The 17,249-nt window shown below is 45.0% G+C and overlaps 1 long non-coding RNA gene and 1 pseudogene across 1 annotated transcript in view; one reads left to right on the top strand and one right to left on the bottom strand.

Moving 5' to 3' along the window:
• The window catches only part of LOC138832083 (uncharacterized), a 30,534-nt gene extending 14,434 nt beyond the window's left edge, over positions 1-16,100 (bottom strand). The window contains exon 1 of the long non-coding RNA XR_011373498.1: positions 15,994-16,100. This is a non-coding gene — a long non-coding RNA (uncharacterized lncRNA). The remainder of the gene's footprint in view (positions 1-15,993) is intronic.
• On the top strand, positions 7,485-8,372 carry LOC138831599 (ATP synthase F(0) complex subunit B1, mitochondrial pseudogene; annotated as a pseudogene).
• Positions 16,101-17,249: the final 1,149 nt, after the last annotated feature.

Here is a 17,249-nt window from a genome sequence, read left to right as displayed (position 1 = left end):
CTGTGTCTTTGTTTCAGCATTTTGTTATTCCCCTTCCCCTCCCTAAATTAGATAAATGTATATACAAGATTCAGGGTACCATCACTAAATTAAAAAAAGTAAGAGCCAACCATTTGTTGTCCCCAAGAAACCCACTTTGCTGTCGAAGATAAACACAAATTCTGAGTGAAAAGATGGAAAAAGACCTCCCAAGCAAATACAGCCTGCAAGAAGGCAAGAATGGCCATTCTTATAGCTGATAGACTTCAAGCTAAAATCAGTAAACAGAGGCTAGACTTCAAGCTAAAATCAGTAAGAAGAGACAAAGAAGGTTACTACATATTAATAATGGGAATGATACATGAAGAAATTATAGTGGTCAACATATACATTAAACAATACATTAAACAATCACTCTTGGACAAAAGCTAATAGATCCCAACACAATAATAATGGAAGGCTTTAATATCCACTCTCACCAAAAAACAAGTCAACCAAACAAAAGATCAGCAAAGAAACCTCAGAATTAAATGACAAAGTAACCCAAATGGATTTAATAGACATCTATGTAGTATTTCACCCAGTGACCACACAATACACATTCTTCTCAGCAGCCCAAGGAACCTTTTCCAAACTAGATCATATCCTATGACATACAGTAAGCCTGTGTTTTTTAAAATAAATTGAAATAACCCCCTGTATTCTGACCACAGCGGAATCAAACTAGAACTCAACAGAAAAATACTGACAGAAAATAAACACATGGAAACTGAACAACACACTGTTGAACAACAACTGAGTCACTGAATTAAAAAGTTCCTGCAAACCAGAGTAGCTCTGAAGCAGCTACAGAAAAAAGACAGAAATCCCCCACGTTGATAATCTCTTAATAAAACTAAACTTTTAGAACAACAGGAAGAAACCAAATCCAACACTGTTAGATGGAGAGAGATAGCTAAAATTGGGACAGAAAGTAATGAATTAGAAAATTTTAAAACTATTCATATGAAGCACATTCTTAATCCATTTATCCAATGAAGGGCATATATACAATAGAATTTTACTCATCCGTTAGAAAGAATGTTATTGCATCATTTGCAAAGAAACGAAAGGATTGGGGAAAAATCATGTTAAGAGAAGTCAGGGAGAAAAGGACAAAGGATACATGTTCTCATATATGGAATTAAGTAAACACTTTGGGATGGTAAGTGTATGCAACTGTATTAACTGAAATATAGTGGGTTCAAGGGAGAACTAAAACAGTTTAACTTCTTAGAAAGGCTCACAATCCAACAAAATAAACACCAGGAAATAGGTAGTCAAAAGGAGGTGGAGGAGGGGGTAGGCCAATGACGAGAGGAAAGGAGAAAGAATGCAGTCATAAAATTCAATGCATATCCTAAGGAATTAAGAAATTGAGGAAAGGGGTATAGTTGGAAAGATAGGGCAAATGATGAAAGGGGTGGGTGACATTGCTCACAAGGCTATAAATTCATATACTACTTTGTTGAATGGAAATTCCTTTGCACAACAAAAATATATATTTAAAAATGTAAGAATGGATAATATTCTAAACTATTCAGCTAATACCAGAAAGGATGTTTTTGTTAGTGATACATTCAGCCACAACAAAGCTTGTTTTATTTTATTTTCCTGTAAAGATGCTGGACAGAGGGGTTACAAATGCATGAGTAAGGTAATGAGCACATTTCTTGTCGAGCATTGTTATTCCCGCCTTTGTTTTTCTCCTACCATTCCCTTCCTCTCCCACATCTCCCTCTACTCCCCTTCCCTGAAGTTGCAAAGTTCATTTCCAACATAGTGTCTTGTGAGTATCCTTGTTGCAATGGGTCATCCTGTGTCTGTTTCAGCATTTTGTTATTCCCTTTCCCCTCCCTAAATTAGATAAATGTATATACAAGATTCAGGGTACCAAAATCAAATACAGTGACACAGGGAATATTCCATAGGGGGAAAACATACAAAAGAAACAAAAAAATCAGAGTACATTAAAAACAACAATGAAGAAAAAAATTCTTGTGTCCATATCTTGGGTTTCATTTTGATTAGCATCATCTTATATGGTCACTTGTACTTAGCTTTTGAGCTTTTCTGCTCATCTGATAAGATTATCCTAAACATATACTAAATACTGCAAATAAGGGAAACCATGGGACTTATATTTCTTTCGGTCTGACTTACTTCACTTACTATGATTTTTTTTCCAACTCTTTCCATTTCCAACAAATGGGTGGTGTCATTCTTTCTGGAAACCAATAGAATTGATACACACACACACACACACACACACACACACACACACACACACACACACACACACACACACACACACACACACACACACACACACACACACACACACACACACACACACACACACACACACACACACACACACACACACACACACACACACACACACACACACACACACACACACACACACATTTTCTTCATTCATTCCTCTACTGAGGGGCATCTGGGTTGGTTCCATATCTTAGCTATGGTGAATAATGCTGCAATAAGCATAGTTATGCTGGTAGTTTTAATATGGCAGGTAGCTTTAATAGTGATCATATGACAACAGAAAGCTGGTTCTTTGAAAAAATAGGATTGACAAACCCCTAGCTAATTTGAGAGAGCGAGTAAGAAAGTGAGAAAGCAAATGAGATGAGACAACCAGAAAGCAAGAGAGGAGATGCAACTCAACAAAAAAGGAGGGGAGAAGGAATAGCACAACAAATACTCAAGAAATCCAAAAGATTATGAGGGACTACTGTAAAAACCAATGCACAAATAAATTGCAAAATCTAGAAGAAATTCCTAGAGGTATACGAGCTGCCAAAGCTGAACTAAGAAGATATAAACCACTTAAACAGACCCATAACAAGCAATGAGATTAAAGAAGTTAACAGTCTCCCAACAAGGAAAAGGACAGGTCCCAATGGATTCCCAGCTGAGTTCTACAAGATGTTTAGTGAACAGCAGTGTTCCTCAAACTTTTTATGGACTACAAAGGGAAGGATCACTACCAAACTTATTCTATAAGTCCAGCATGACACTCCACTCCAAACCAGACAGGGACCCAAAGAAAGAAGAGAGTGTATAGACTAATGTTTTTAAGAAACATAGCCTGAAAGCTCCTTGGTAAAATACATGCCAACAGAATTCAACAAGTAACCAAAATGATCATTAATCAAGCTGAGCACTGGTGGCTCATGCCAGAAATCCTAGCTACTCAGCAGGCTAAAATCTGAGGATTGTGGTTCAAAGCCAGCCTGGCCAGGAAAGTCTGTGAAATTTCTTATCGCCAATAAACCACCAGAAAACCAGAAGTAGCACTGTGGCTCAAGTGGTAGAGCACTCACTTTGAGCTGAAGAGCTCAGAGACAGCACCCAGGCCCAGAGTTCAAGCCCCACAACTGAAAAAAAAATCATTAATCAAGTTAGGTTTATCACAGAGATGCAAGGCTGTTTCAGTATATATAAATCAATAATTACATTAACAGAGCCAAAGGCAAGAATCAGATGATCACTTCAACAGATGCAATAAAAGCCTTTGACAAATCCAACATACTTTTATGATAAAAGCTTGGAGAATCTAGAAACAGAAGGAACATATCTCAAGTAATAAAGGCTATATATGACTGATCAACAGCCAACATCATACCAAACAATGAAAAATTGAAACCATTTCCTCTAAAATCAGGAACAAGGCAAAGATGTCTACTCTCTCCACTCCTCTTCAGTGTAATTCTGAAATTCCTAGCCAGAGCAATAAGGTAAGCAAAAGACATAAAAGGGATTCACATAAGGAAAGAAGAAGCCAAACTATCCCAATTTGCCCATGACATAACCTTCTATTTAAAGGACCCGAAAGATCCCAGAGGCCCATGCTTGCAGTTCTAGATACTCAGGAGGTTGAGATCTGAAGACTGTGGTTCAAAGGCAGTCCAGGCAGGAAAGCCCATGACACTCTTACTTCAATCAGCCACCAAAACCAAAAGGCTAGAAGTGGTAAGAGCACTAGCCTTGAGCAGAAAAGCTCAGTGACAGTACCCAGGGCCTGAGTTCAAGCCTCAGAACCAACCAAAATAAATAAATAATAAATAAAAATGAGTTACTGACTGGGTCCAGCCCAGCTTCCCCGGGGCAGCTGCCCTGGCAGCTGATCCTCTAATTCAGCCATGCTGCCAGCGGCTCATCTTTAGTGTCCTCCCCACATAGAAAGCCAGGAAATGACCCCTGGCTCGTTGATATGGGCTGGCGCCTGCCTGGCCAGCTTGTCTGTGTCCCCTGCTGAGCCTGCCTTCCGCAACACCCCAAGTCACAGCAGCCCACAGACAATCCTGAGAGAGGGAGTTGCACTGACACTCAGCCCTGCTAGCAGGGCTTGGCACAGAATGCAAGGCCTGAACCTCATCAGGTGTGTGGAGCAGAGCCCAGGCAGCAAGCTCTGCCTGCTCCTGAAGAGCCAGGGCTGAGCTGTGAAGAGACATGGTCCCATGCAGCTCCTGGTAAGAGCCTACTACAGTGTCCACTACCCACAGAGGAGGAAAAAAAATGGGTTCTGCTCTTTCCTTCCCTGGTTGTTCCCTCTGATGTCTCCTCTGCTACATATAAACTCAGGACACAACGAAAGGTCACAAGGGATTTTCACAGCATGTATGATTAATGCCACAAGTTCCGGTGTGGGTTTCAAACTGCAAGAGCATGCAAGTGTTCCTGTCCCTCTCCTAGACCCCGGCCGGCCCACAGTAGCTCACTCCATCTCCACATCGTTATCCATTCTCTCCACCCCAGCCCCAAATCTTCTGCACTGAAAAAGGTCTTGCTTCACCCTGCCACCTACCCCAGGATACTTCTACCTCCTGGTCAACACAAGGGAGTCAGTTCTCTTACTGGCTTTTCTCTCAGCTGCCTTTGTCACAGTTCTATGGGCTGTGCTTCGATCTGCACTGCCATCCTACGGCCCGCCCTCTCCCAAAGGTCTCCTCTCCTCTGGATCTGACTCTACCAGTCCCTCTGCCCCTCTGCTTGACTGGATCTCCTATCCTGGCCCAATGGCCTTCCTCAAAGCTCCCTTTGATTATTGGTTAACCTGCTGACCTCAGTGAAGGCCGCCTGCACTTCCACTGAAATAAAATATCTTTGGATTCCTATTAGCATAATTCTTGGGCCTAGAGAGATGATCTTATGCTTCCCTTGGCAGTACTGGAGTTTGAACTCAGGGCTTTGTGCTTGCTAGACAGGTGCTCTACCACTTGAGCCTTGCCTCCAATCCAGTCCTATTTTGCTTTGCATGTTTTTTGAATGGTCGCTTATACTTTTTGCTCAGGGTTAGCCTGGAACTGTGATCCTCTTACCTGAACTCCCTGTGTAGCTTGGATTGCAGGAGAATTTCACCACAGTCAACCAGAGGTGACTCTTCCTGTTACCAAAAGTCCAATTACTAGTCAGGACCAAACATTTTGCTGGGAAACTTAAGAGCTTTAGGGCGAGCATTTGTCAAATGTGGCCCTAATAGGACCAGCTACAGCAGAATCCCCTGAGACTTCTTGGGAAGGATACTTCCTAGGAATTCCAGCTTGTGAGGATGTCTGGGAATTCATATGTGCAGCAAATTCCTCAAGTGGCTTTTCTACATTCTGCAGTTTGAGAGTTACAGCCTTAAAGATATCAAGGCTCCAGGGGCTGGGAAGGTGGCTCAGTGGCAGAGTGCTTGCATGCATGAGGCCCTGGGATCCATTCCTCAGCACCACATAAGCAGAAAAAGCTGGAAGTGGCGCTTTGGCTCAAGTGGTAGAGCACTAGCCTTGAGCTGAAGAGCTGAGGGACAGCGCTCAGGCCCAGCGTTCAGGCCCCATGACCGACCAAAAAAAAAGATATCAAGGCTCCATAACAAAATACAAAGGTGTGTGTGTGTGTGTGCACGCACGTGCATGCAAGGGATACCAAAAACACAGCAGGGCTTCTCAAACTGAGAACTTGTCCATGAATTTGTCAGAATAGCAGGCACTGAGTCAGCAGGCCTAGGATAGGACTGAAGATCTTAGGGAGCCAAGGTTCTTGGTCCACAAACACACTTTCATAATTTTAGTAGCAGGGAGCTGGAGGAATGTTTCTCTAGCATTATCATCCTGGATTGTGGAAAACAGCTTCTATCCTCCTTTTCCCCCCAGAATACTGAGGACCCCAGAAGCAGAAGAGCCAGAAGATGGAGAAAGTCTAGGCCCTCAAGTCACCTTGTGGGGAGAAAGAAGCAGTCACCAGGAACTTCTCCTGTGGCCTGTTGCATCAGCGAGGAATAAATTCTTGTGTAAGTCTTCTGGGATTCTGCAGGTTGTCTGTCACAGTGCAAACACTAAACTTCTCTAGAGTACTGAGTGGAAATGGAGAAATGCCTTGCCAAAATTCAGACATGTTAGATAGGCTGCTGTATACAAGGATCCAGAGCTCCACAGAAACAGAAATGTACTGAAAACAGAAATGCATGTCTTTCTGTGCATAGGTGTTCATGGCAGCCCTGTGACACTGCCAGAGGAGAAAAGACAGGGGAGGAGAGAAGACCAGGATGAAGCTCTGAAGGATAGCAACACCACCAAAGGACCCGAAAGGAGGAGTAAGAAGAGAAAGGGTGGATGGAAAGGTAGGGAGCTGAAGGGAAAGGGGTGGACCATGGAGACCAGGACAAGGACTTTGTCCCCAGGATCAGGAAACAAAATGAACATTCTTGAGAAGCTAGATGCGATACAGCCTGAAGATTCTCAGCTGGCTTGAAAAATAGTCACTGGGACCATCCCAAGCATGGTTTTCAAAAGGGGGCTGAGGTCAGACCAGGAGGGCTTGGGGTGCATAGGAGGAGGGAAGATGGGGTGGGCAAGCCAAGACCATTTTTTCTGAGAAGTATACTTAGGAATAGAAGACTTGAGAACAAGTTGAAAGCTGAGAATCCCAAAACTTCCGCCATCCTGCTCAGCTTGGACACAGGGGAGTGAAGCTTCTGTGTACTAGAAGCTCACTTTGCTGTTCTACTGTGTCCTTAAGAATTCCCTGGCTCATTTTGGGACTACCCTCCCAAGCACACAATGCAGGTATTTAGTACAGAATCTTCCCCAAGATCATCCCCCCGATCAATGGAAAGCACCAATGATTTACCAGATACAATCCCACACAATTGTACCCTCTTACCCAGTCCTGAAGATACAATCCCACACAATTGTACCCTCTTACCCAGTCCTGAATCCCCATGTTGAAAGACTCACCTTGAACCAAACTCCCAGTTCTCAATGGGTGATCTGACATCCCCAGTCTAAAACTTGTCCAAGCTTTGTTTCTCACTACCACAATAAACTCAGGTTTGTCTCATCTGTGGATGTGATATCTAGGGAGCCCATGCATGACAAGTGAGTGGAGTTAATATTTTAAACCAAGGGGTGGAGGTCACTGGGAGTCTGTGGCTGCTGTATGGACATTTGCTCTCCATGTTGTCCCGGATGGCAGTCTCCACTGTTGAGACAGCTCCCCGTCTGAAGAACACAGCCCTCCTAGGACTGGGGGTATTGCAGACAAAAAGGATCTTTCACATTATGCAGCCAAGTTTTGCCCCTCTACCACCTCTTCCTGAATATGGAGGAAAAGTACGTATGAGGCTGATTCCAGAGGATTCTTCCAGTTTCTTTATCCTAAAACTGGTGTGACAGGACCCCATGTGCTTGGATCTGGGCTTATCTTGTATTTTCTATCCAAAGAAATATATGTGATTACTCCAGAGACCTTCTCTGGCATATCATTACCAGGATTCATATCTATGCTATTAGAAAATATGGAGCCTCTTTTGCAGAATTTATTGATAAAATCAATGAGCAAAAAATTGCCCAACTGAAGAGGTAAAACAGGCTTCCATCAAACAAATCCAGGAAGCATTTGATGCAGAGAAGTCACAGCAGGCACTGGTTCAGAAACGCCACTACCTTTTTGATGTCTAGAGGAATAACATTGCTATGGCCTTGGAGGTTACTTACCAGGACCGGCTGCATAGAGTATACAAGGAGGTAAAAAATCACCTGGACTACCATATCTCTGTGCAGAATATGATGCATCAAAAGGAGCAAGAGCACATGATAAACTGGGTGGAGGACCGTGTGATGCAGAGCATCTCTGCACAGCAGGAAAAGGAGACAATTGCCAAGTGTATCACAGATCTAAAGATGCTTGCAAAGAAGGCTCAAGCACAGCCAGTTATGACAATGAATCTCCCAACAGAGATCTCTAAAAACAGTTAACGGAATGGAAATTAGTCTGTGTGCAAAATCTTTCTATATTGCTATCTGTGGAAATCAGTTTACCTTTCTTAAAAAGGAAAAGTTCAAGTTTTATTTCGTGAACTATTGGCCACTCAAGTTTCTCATTTTTATTCTGCCTTTTGAGTTATTTGATTGATCACTTTTAAATAAGCAGGTTGCTTTAATTAAAATTTGTTGTAATTTAGGACTATTACCAAGTTACAGTTTAATTTGGTAACGAATTTTACCATCTTCCAATAAAGTGACAATTGAAACAAAAAAATTTTAAACCAAGTACAGTGTATAGGTACATAACGATAATCCCAGCTCTGCGGGAAGTGGAGACGGGAAGATTTCTTCAAGGATAATCCAGACAAAAAAAAATTAGCAAGACCCTCTTTAAAATCAAGCCACGGGCACCAGTGGCTCATGCCTGTAATCCTAGTGACTCAGAAAGATGAAATCTGAGGATTGGGGGGGGGGGGGTTGGGGGGGGAGGCTGGGAAGGGAGGTGAAGGGTAAACAAAGGAGGAGGCTGCAATGCTTGGTAAGAAATGTATGCATTATCCTGCCCATGTAATTGTAACCCCTCTGTACAGTATGTTCACAAAAAAAATTAAATTAAATTTTAAAAAAATCTGAGGATTGTGGTTCAAATCCAGCCAGGGCAGGAAAGTTTATGAGGCTGTTATCTCCAATAAACTACTCAGAAACAGCCAGAAGTAGCACTGTGGCTCAAGTGGTACAGCACTAGCTTTGAGCAAAAGAAGGTCAGGGACAATGCCTAGGCCAACAACAACAACAACAAAGCCAGGGTAGTGGTTCATGCCTATAGTCACAGATATATGAGAGGTGAAGGTAGAAGGATCTCAAATCTAACTGAAAAATAAAAACTAAAGCAGAAAGGACAGGGGGGTATGGTTCAAGTAGTAAAGCACTTGCCTAGCAAGCTCAGAGCTCAGTATTGCGCCCCCTCCAAAAAGAGAATGAAGTCAATCTCTTGTTTTTGTGTGGTTTTTTAAATGGACCAGTTATGAGGATGCTTAAAATCATTATGAAGGAGAGCTGGGAAGCTGGCTCAGTGGTAGAGTGCTTGCCTCGCATGCACTGGGTTCGATTCCTCAGCACTGCATAAACAGAAAAAAGCTAGAAGTGGTGCTATGGCTCAAGTGGTAGGGTGCTAGCCTTGAGCTGAGGGACAGCGCCCAGGCCCAGAGTTCAGCCCCGATGACTGACAAAAAAAAAATCATTATGAAGGAAATGATTACATAACTGAGATGTCCTCAGGTTCCTGAGAAAGAGGAGTCAGAATCAAAACTGCGCCTGGGGAAGAGGGTCAGGTTGAAGGGAGGGGAAAGAGAGGACCAAATATGGGCTGGTATGGAGGACAGTGGGAAGATGAGAGGGCACTGGCCTGACAGTCTCTCTAAATGTGTGTGAAAGGGAGGGGAGGGGCAAGGGCAAAGGGCAGGGGTTTGAAGATTAGGCAGAGGCACTGGAAAAACTGTGCAAGTGAGAGGGAGAACCAGCCTGAAAAGCTATACTTGCCTCAGGCCCTGGAGACCAAGGCCATGCACTGCTCATAGAACAGAATACGCCTTGTCTTGTGACTTTGAATTAATAAAGGCATGAATAAATTAATGAGGGCATCTAGGGTGACTACCTATTCCACACTCCCTTGGATATGGGAGACCTAATACATTTTTAAGTTATTTTAATTTTGTTTTATTTTATATTGCCAGGAAGCCAGCCCAGAGTCTACAAGTGAGGCTAGTATTCAACCACTGAGCTATATCTCCTGCTCATGGTTTGCCTCTAGCCCTAGTCTAAAGTCTTTTGTGTATGTGTGTGTGACAGTACTGGGGCTTGAACTCAGAGCCCGAGCACTATCCTTGGCTTTCTCACTCAAGGCTGGGGCTCTACTACTTGAGTCATAGTTCCACTTCTAGCTTTTTGCTGGCTAATTGGAAATAAGGAATCTCATGGGCTTTCAAACCTTGATCTTTAGATGTCAGTCTTCTGAGCAGCCAGGATTGCAGGCATGAGCCACTGGTGTCCAACAAAGCTAGTGTCATTTTAAAGCCCATTTACTCTGGTATCCCATTTCCTGTCATTGAAAGTCAGCCACTTAGGACCACTTCCCTGGATGAGGGTAACAAGAATAATGGTAGCACTGCTTTATTTGCTGTGTGCTGGGTTTGAGGCTAAACACCACACATATTAATAGTTTTCTCCAGGTAGTTATACCCATGAAGATAAGAAAGATTAAATTGCCTTTCCTATTTCAATGAGCATGAGGGGGCAGATCACCCCTGAGAAGGAAGAACCAGATTTTGCATAGCATAGAAACAAATCCATGAGTGAGACATTCCTACCCACGATGAATCCCCACAAAGGGGTGAAGAGTTGGTCAATGGCAAATTGAGTTTCTCCAGACAAGCCTAGGCAGAAACAGTCCTTCCCCTGCCAGCCACTTCCCCTTCCTCCCATTACATCAGATGCATCAGAGACTGTGGGTACCCCTACCGTCCTTGCCCCAACACCATGTGCCAGCACTATGTTCTCAAAGGATTTAGGGGGAACCTCTCTCCCCCCTTCCTGAGCTCACTGCTCATCCCCCCAGGATTCCCCTAAAAAAATACCTCCCTAAGTGTTAAGTCCAGCCACATCAGGCCTTAGAAACACGAGTCCTTGAGGCAGGAATATGGGGTACAGGGACAGCAGAGGATAGAAACCTTATTAACCTAATGAACTGATGCTTTCTTTAGACTTCAGATTTTTCTGTTCCCACAGGACTGATTGGATTCTACTTTATTTAAGCCAGGGCCTCTGCTGTTGAAGCAATAATTACATGCCTAGCTTGGAATGTCCTTGAGTGGCATCTCATAGCTACTCAAGGAACATGGACAGTGCCCTCTGAGGGCTGGGAGATAGACCTGAGGTGACCATTCAAGCCACAATGCTTCCTCATCATTGGACTGCAGGGAAAAGGTATTTGGTGAAAAGTACAGGTTTTTTTTTTTTGGTCCAGTTGTGGGGCCTGAACTCTGGGCCTGAGCACTGTCCCTCAGATCTTCAGCTCAAGGCTAATGCCCTACCACTTAAGCCACAGCGCCACTTCCGGCTTTTTTCATTTTGCTTATGTGGTGCTGAGGAATCGAACCCAGGGCCTCAGGCATGCAAGGCAAGCCATCTTCCCAGCCCCCAGGTTTTTTTTTTAAGGCAGAAAAGGAAAACAGAGTTGGATGTACCTTACTCCAGGAGCTGGATCAAGAAGAATGATTGACAGTGACCAATTTGGGAATTTAATGGGGAAGAGAAACACCTGTATCCCAAAGCCAATGTGGTGCATCCCAGTGGTTGCAGAGATTGGAAGCAGCCTGGAAAAAGTCAGTACTGGGCACTGGAACCTAGAGACTAGATGCTTGATGATGTATTCAAGACCAAAAGATGGCAAAGGGCATCGGTAACCTCATGGACACAACACACAGATCAGAGACTGCGTCTTAGGGAAGAGCAGAAATGTGGTTGTCAGAAGAATCATACCAGGGACAGAAAAGGAATTTATTCAAAAAAGTGGTAATAATGCTAATAATTGCCAACATTTCCTGTCATGCCCATAGGCCTCATATTAAATGGCAGGTGTGTGTGTGCGTGCGCGCATGTGTGTATGCGTAAACAAACTCGGCCTGGGCACTGCCCCTTAGCTTTCTTACTCAGGCCTTGCATGATACCATTTGGACCACACCTCCACTTCTGGCTCCTTGCTGACTAACAGAGATTAGAGTCTTTCAGGTTTGTCTGTCCAGGCTGACTTTGAATGGTGATTCTTAGACCTCAGCATCCTGAGCAGCTAGTATTATAGGCATAAGCCACCAGTGCCTGGTTAAATGGTAGACATTTAATCATGTTTAGCATAGTTTAAACTGCCCTAGTATTATACTCCCTCCCCTTTTATTACTAAGGAAATTAAGACCCAGAGCGAGTCTAGAGGGTAGAAATCATTTGGATCAACATTCACTGAGCACTTGCTGTTTGCAGACTCTGTGCTAGGACTCTCAATAACAACAACAACAACAACAAAACCAGACAGGACCCTTGCTTTGTGAATCATATGATGTACAGAATGGGCAAATAGAGAAGTCACTTCTGTCCTGTGTGAGCCATGTGTATGAGCAGGAACACTCAGCTGGGGCTCTCTTATACCACAGTAGTTTATGCCTTTCCCATTTGCCCTGCTGGCTCTTCAGAGCTGGTTTTGAGTTAGGGCTGCCTTTGGCTATAGTTACAAAGACTGAGGGTGGCTAGAACAAAGTGAGACTTCATTATTTTCTCTCACATGAAAGAAGATTGGAGAGCCAGGCACTGGTGGCTCATGCCTGTAATCCTAACTACACAGGAACCTGAGATCTGAGGATTGCAGCTTGAAGCCAGCCCAAGTAGGAATGTCTATTAGTCACTTACCTTCAATAACCACCAGAAAACCAGAAAGTGGCAGAGTGCTAGCTTTAAGCACAAAAGCTCAGGAACAGTGTCCTGGCCCTGAATTCAAGGCCACAACCAAAAAAAAAAAAAAAGAGAGAGAAGGAGAAGAGAAAAAGGAAGAGGAGGAGGAGGAGGAGGAGGAGGAGGAGGGGGGGGGAAGGGGAGAGGGAGGGGGAGGGGGAAGGGGAGAGGGAGGGGGAGGGGGAAGGGGAGAGGGAGGGGGAGGGGGAAGGGGAGAGGGAGGGGGAGGGGGAAGGGGAGAGGGAGGGGGAGGGGGAGAGGGAAGGGGAGGGGGAAGGGGAGGAGGAGGAGGATTGGAGATAGGCAGCCAGACTCACATAGGCTTTTCTGTCTCCTCAGAAGCTCAGGATCCTTCTAGTTCCTTTCTGTTCTTAGATCACAGCTTCTAATGTCAAGAGGTTGGGGCTCACTTGGGCAGGTGGGAACCAAGCTTCAAATGAGCAGACATTTTCCCCCAGACCCTCCAACTATCAGATCTGTTTTCTGTTCCCAGAGGAGAGTTCCTAACTAACTTCTTCCAAAAGACCAAACTGTGCTTGGGAACCCTAAGATCAGCATCTCTCTGGAGAACCCTGTGATCTGTCCCCTGGGCCCCTTCTTCGTGTCTGAGTGCACATGAATCTGTCAGTGTGACAACTCCTACCAAGCCAAGTCTGTATTCTTCTTCCCCTAGGAGCAAGTGCTTTCCTCACAGCAGATATTTAATAAGTTATCAATACCCACTCAAATGCAATGCAGAATTTGACCAAGTCATATCCTCAAGACCCCTAGTGAGAGATGAACAACTTGTGAATGGGGATAAGAAGGAAAAACTGGGAGAAAGCGAGGAATTGGGTGGCACTGTCCAAAAAAGAAATGTACTCTCATGGGGCTGGGAAGGTGGCTCAGTGGTAGAGCACTTGCCTTGCATGCTCAAGGCCCTGGGTTCGATTCCTCAGCACCACATAAGAAAAAAGCCGGAAGTGGCACTGTGGCTCAAGTGGTAGAGTGCTAGCCTTGAGCTGAAGAGCTGAGGGACAGCGCCCAGGCCCAGAGTTCAGGCCCCATGACCAGACCTCCCTCCCCAAAAAAAGAAATGTACTCTTTACCTAACTTACATAACTGTAACCCCTCTGTACGTCACCTTTACAACAACTAAAAGACATTTTTAAAAAGATCCCTAGTGCAAAGTGACAGATGCTGAGTGATGAAAACAAAGTGGTACCCCCTAATAGTGGCGGCCACATCTGCTCTCCCTCACTTCACCAGAGAAGGGGGATTCATGCCTAAAATAGGCATAAGAGACTTCACTGAAGGCCTGAGGACAATAGAATGTTCTGGCTGAAAAGCAAAATTTGAACCTGGCCACCGTGGGAAGGAAGCAATCACATCCACCTCAGGGTCTATGGTCCCTTAGATCCACCTCCCTCCCCCACTGGCATAGAGAAAGAAGGCAGGGATGCATTGGAAGTACATAGGTTAAAAACCTAGGACAAAGACCACGTATTACAGGATTCTGTTCATAAGAAATCTCCACAATATGTGAGTCTGGGGACAGCAAGTGGATTACTGAAGTGTATGGGAGAAGGTAGAGTGGAATGAAAGTGGCTATGGAAGAATTAGACATGTTCTACAGGTGGTAGTGGCAGTTGCCACTTACCATCTGCGAAAATTCTAGAAACTGAATGTACAATTAGGACATGGGAATTCTATCTCACTGAAGCCATACCGGGACTTGAACTCAGGATCTTGACCTGCTTCTCACTCCACTTTTTCCACTCACAGCTGGTGCTCTCTCATTAGATCCAGCCTCTACTTCTACCTATTTGCTGATTAATGGGATTTTAAGAGTCTCTTGGAGTTGTCTGCCAAGGCTGGATTCAAACCTCCATCCTCAAATCTCAGCCTCTGGAGTAGCTAGGATTATAGCTGGGAGCCCAGTTTCCATTGTTTTTTTTCTGTTGTTTTTTTTTAAAGCTCAGTCTTTGTATCTCCCTGAACTTAGGGCCTCCCCAAGAAAAGAGAACATAAATTTGCTGGTCGACAATCATACACAGTCTCCAGAGCCGAGTCTGGGTTATCCTAAAGACTATACTAAAGACCCAGTCTCCCCGGGCAGGCATGGCAAAGCTTCTTCAGGAAGTAGGTTAACACTGCTAGAAGAAATGAGCTGCCTGTCCTGGGCGCTTGCGCTCAGTATGTACCCATTTGAATCCAATGAGTAAGGACGTAAACAGAGGAAGGATTGACATCACCTGTCAGAACCCTGCTTCTGTCTCTGCATTAGTGCCTTTCACTACACGGAGACCACCATACCAATTATCTGGCCCCAGTGCTTAGCTCAAGTCTCTGAAATTCCATGTGTTTTCATAGTGTGAAGACAAATGGCACAAAGGCCTTGCTTTTGCCAACCCTGAGGGCCCTTCACAGAGAAAGCAGGAAATAAATGACTCAAATGTTCTTTTTGGCTCAGGCAATTGTTTAAATGAGATTTCACCTTAGCTGCCAAGGGTGGGGGGAGGGCGGACGGGGTTGCGGGGTGCCATTCCTTCAGGCTCCTCCTGGCTGATCCCCAGTAAACCGGGAAGAAGTGTGTGCCAGTGTTTCAGTAACCCTCTGCTAGTCAGTCCCGACCCAAATCAGCTCTCAGCAGGATCACAGAGCCATTCAAGGGGCGCAGAGATGTTTCCATATCAGAAATGTTTCCAGAATGAGCTGGGGAATGGAGTGTCCTTCCCCCAAGTTGGGCTGCTGGTTCAGAGGCCCTGCAGGCAGGCCTTCAAAGTCCAGGGTGAGGGGCTGGGTCTCCTGGTTTATTTAGAACCCAGCTACCCTGGAGGGGGGGGGATCTGGAAACAAACCGGTTACATGAAAAGACAACACAGTGAACGGGTTCTGAGAGCAACTCTGCAGTCTTGGCTAAGGGGTGGGTGATCTTGGGGAGGTTTCCTGGTCTCTCTGGAGCTCAGAGTTGTCAGGGTCAGGAAGGGCAGGACACATAACCCACAGACGACACCTGCCAGGCGACACCTCCTCATTCTTATGTCAAAGCTTGCCCGGCCAGCCACTCAGCCCCACAGCTTGAGCGTGACCTGACTTCCTTCCCACCTCTGACTCCTTGTACAGGGAAGGCGGATGCTGTGGGATTTAAGAGGTGCAGGGCTGGCCCCTCTCCAAAACCGCATACACCTCTGACTAAACTGGACCTTCCGGAATTACTTACCTCCTCTGGGTCTGTCTCCACTGCAAAAATGAGGCTCAGGACAGATTCTCCCGCCAGAGAGGGTCTTCTCCCGCTCTGCATTTCCTAAGGTGCTTCTGGTGACTAACCATGAGCTCCAGCCTGCTCAACTGAGGCCCCTTTATCACAGGAAGAGCAAGGCACGTGCAGGTCTCCCATGGGCAGCCAATGGGCAGCACCTGGCCTACTTTTACCTGATTAATCTGCTTCCTTTCAGCCGTGGTGAGGAGGGAGCAAGGCAGTTCAACTGGGTCACATACCTCAGCCATTCTGTACATGGACACCCAAGGTCTGTAGAGGTGCAATAACATTCCATCTGTGTGTGTGTGTGTGTGTGTGTGTGTGTGTGTGTGTGTGTGTGTGTGTGTGTGTGTGTGTGTGTGTGTGTGTGTGTGTGTGTGTGTGTGTGTGTGTGTGTGTGTGTGTGTGTGTGTGTGTGTGTGTGTGTGTGTACAGTTTAGAAGAGAAATTCTCCAACTTTTATCAGATCCCCAGAACAGTGTTTCTCTTTGCTGTTTTTATTTTCTGTGGTACTAAGGATTGAACTCAAGGCCTTGAACCATAGCCCCTGTACTTTTGCTTTTGCTTTTCGTTCAGCCTGATCTGCTTCCTTTACCTTATCCCATGGTTTAGATGTCCAGCTACACTTTATCTTTGTTTTTTTTTTAATCTGCTAATGATTTTTTTTTAGTTCGTGGGGCTTAAACTCAGGGCCTAGGTGCTGTCCCTGAGCTTTTGGGCTCAAGGCTAGTAGTCTACCACTTGTGCCACAGTGCCATTTCCTGCTTTTATTTTTTTTTACGAGGGTCTTGTGATTTTTGCCTAGTGCTGGCCTATTGACTACAATCTTGTTTCCACCACCCAAGGGGCTGGGATTATAGAGGAGTACCACCACTTCTGGCCCTTGCTCTAATTCCTTAACAGTGTTGCAGTGAAATCCTTCTCTTGCCCTTCCACTCTGTCCCCACAACTAGAAGTAAGTTCCAGGAGGACTTACCTTGTTTGCGGTCATATTCCCAGATCCTAAAACAAAGCTTGGGACATAGTAGATCCCCAGTATCTTATGAATAACTGAATAGTTCCACACACACAGAGGCAGGACTGCAGATTCTGCTCTGTAATTGGGGGCCCTAGGTCAGCCTGAAAGCCTGTGAGGTTTGCTTTTGGGTGCAACATCTGGCCTGGAGGTCCTAGAACCGAGGGTGGGGCTCTTGGAATCACAGCGTGTTCAGGACAGC

This window comes from Dipodomys merriami, unplaced genomic scaffold (genome assembly GCF_024711535.1).
Source record: "Dipodomys merriami isolate MVZ:Mamm:240054 unplaced genomic scaffold, mDipMer1.0.p SCAF_2, whole genome shotgun sequence".
NCBI classification, from domain to species: Eukaryota; Metazoa; Chordata; class Mammalia; order Rodentia; family Heteromyidae; genus Dipodomys; species Dipodomys merriami.
The sequence above is the reverse complement of the archived record's forward strand: the minus strand, read 5'-3'. Positions and strand labels throughout refer to the sequence as shown.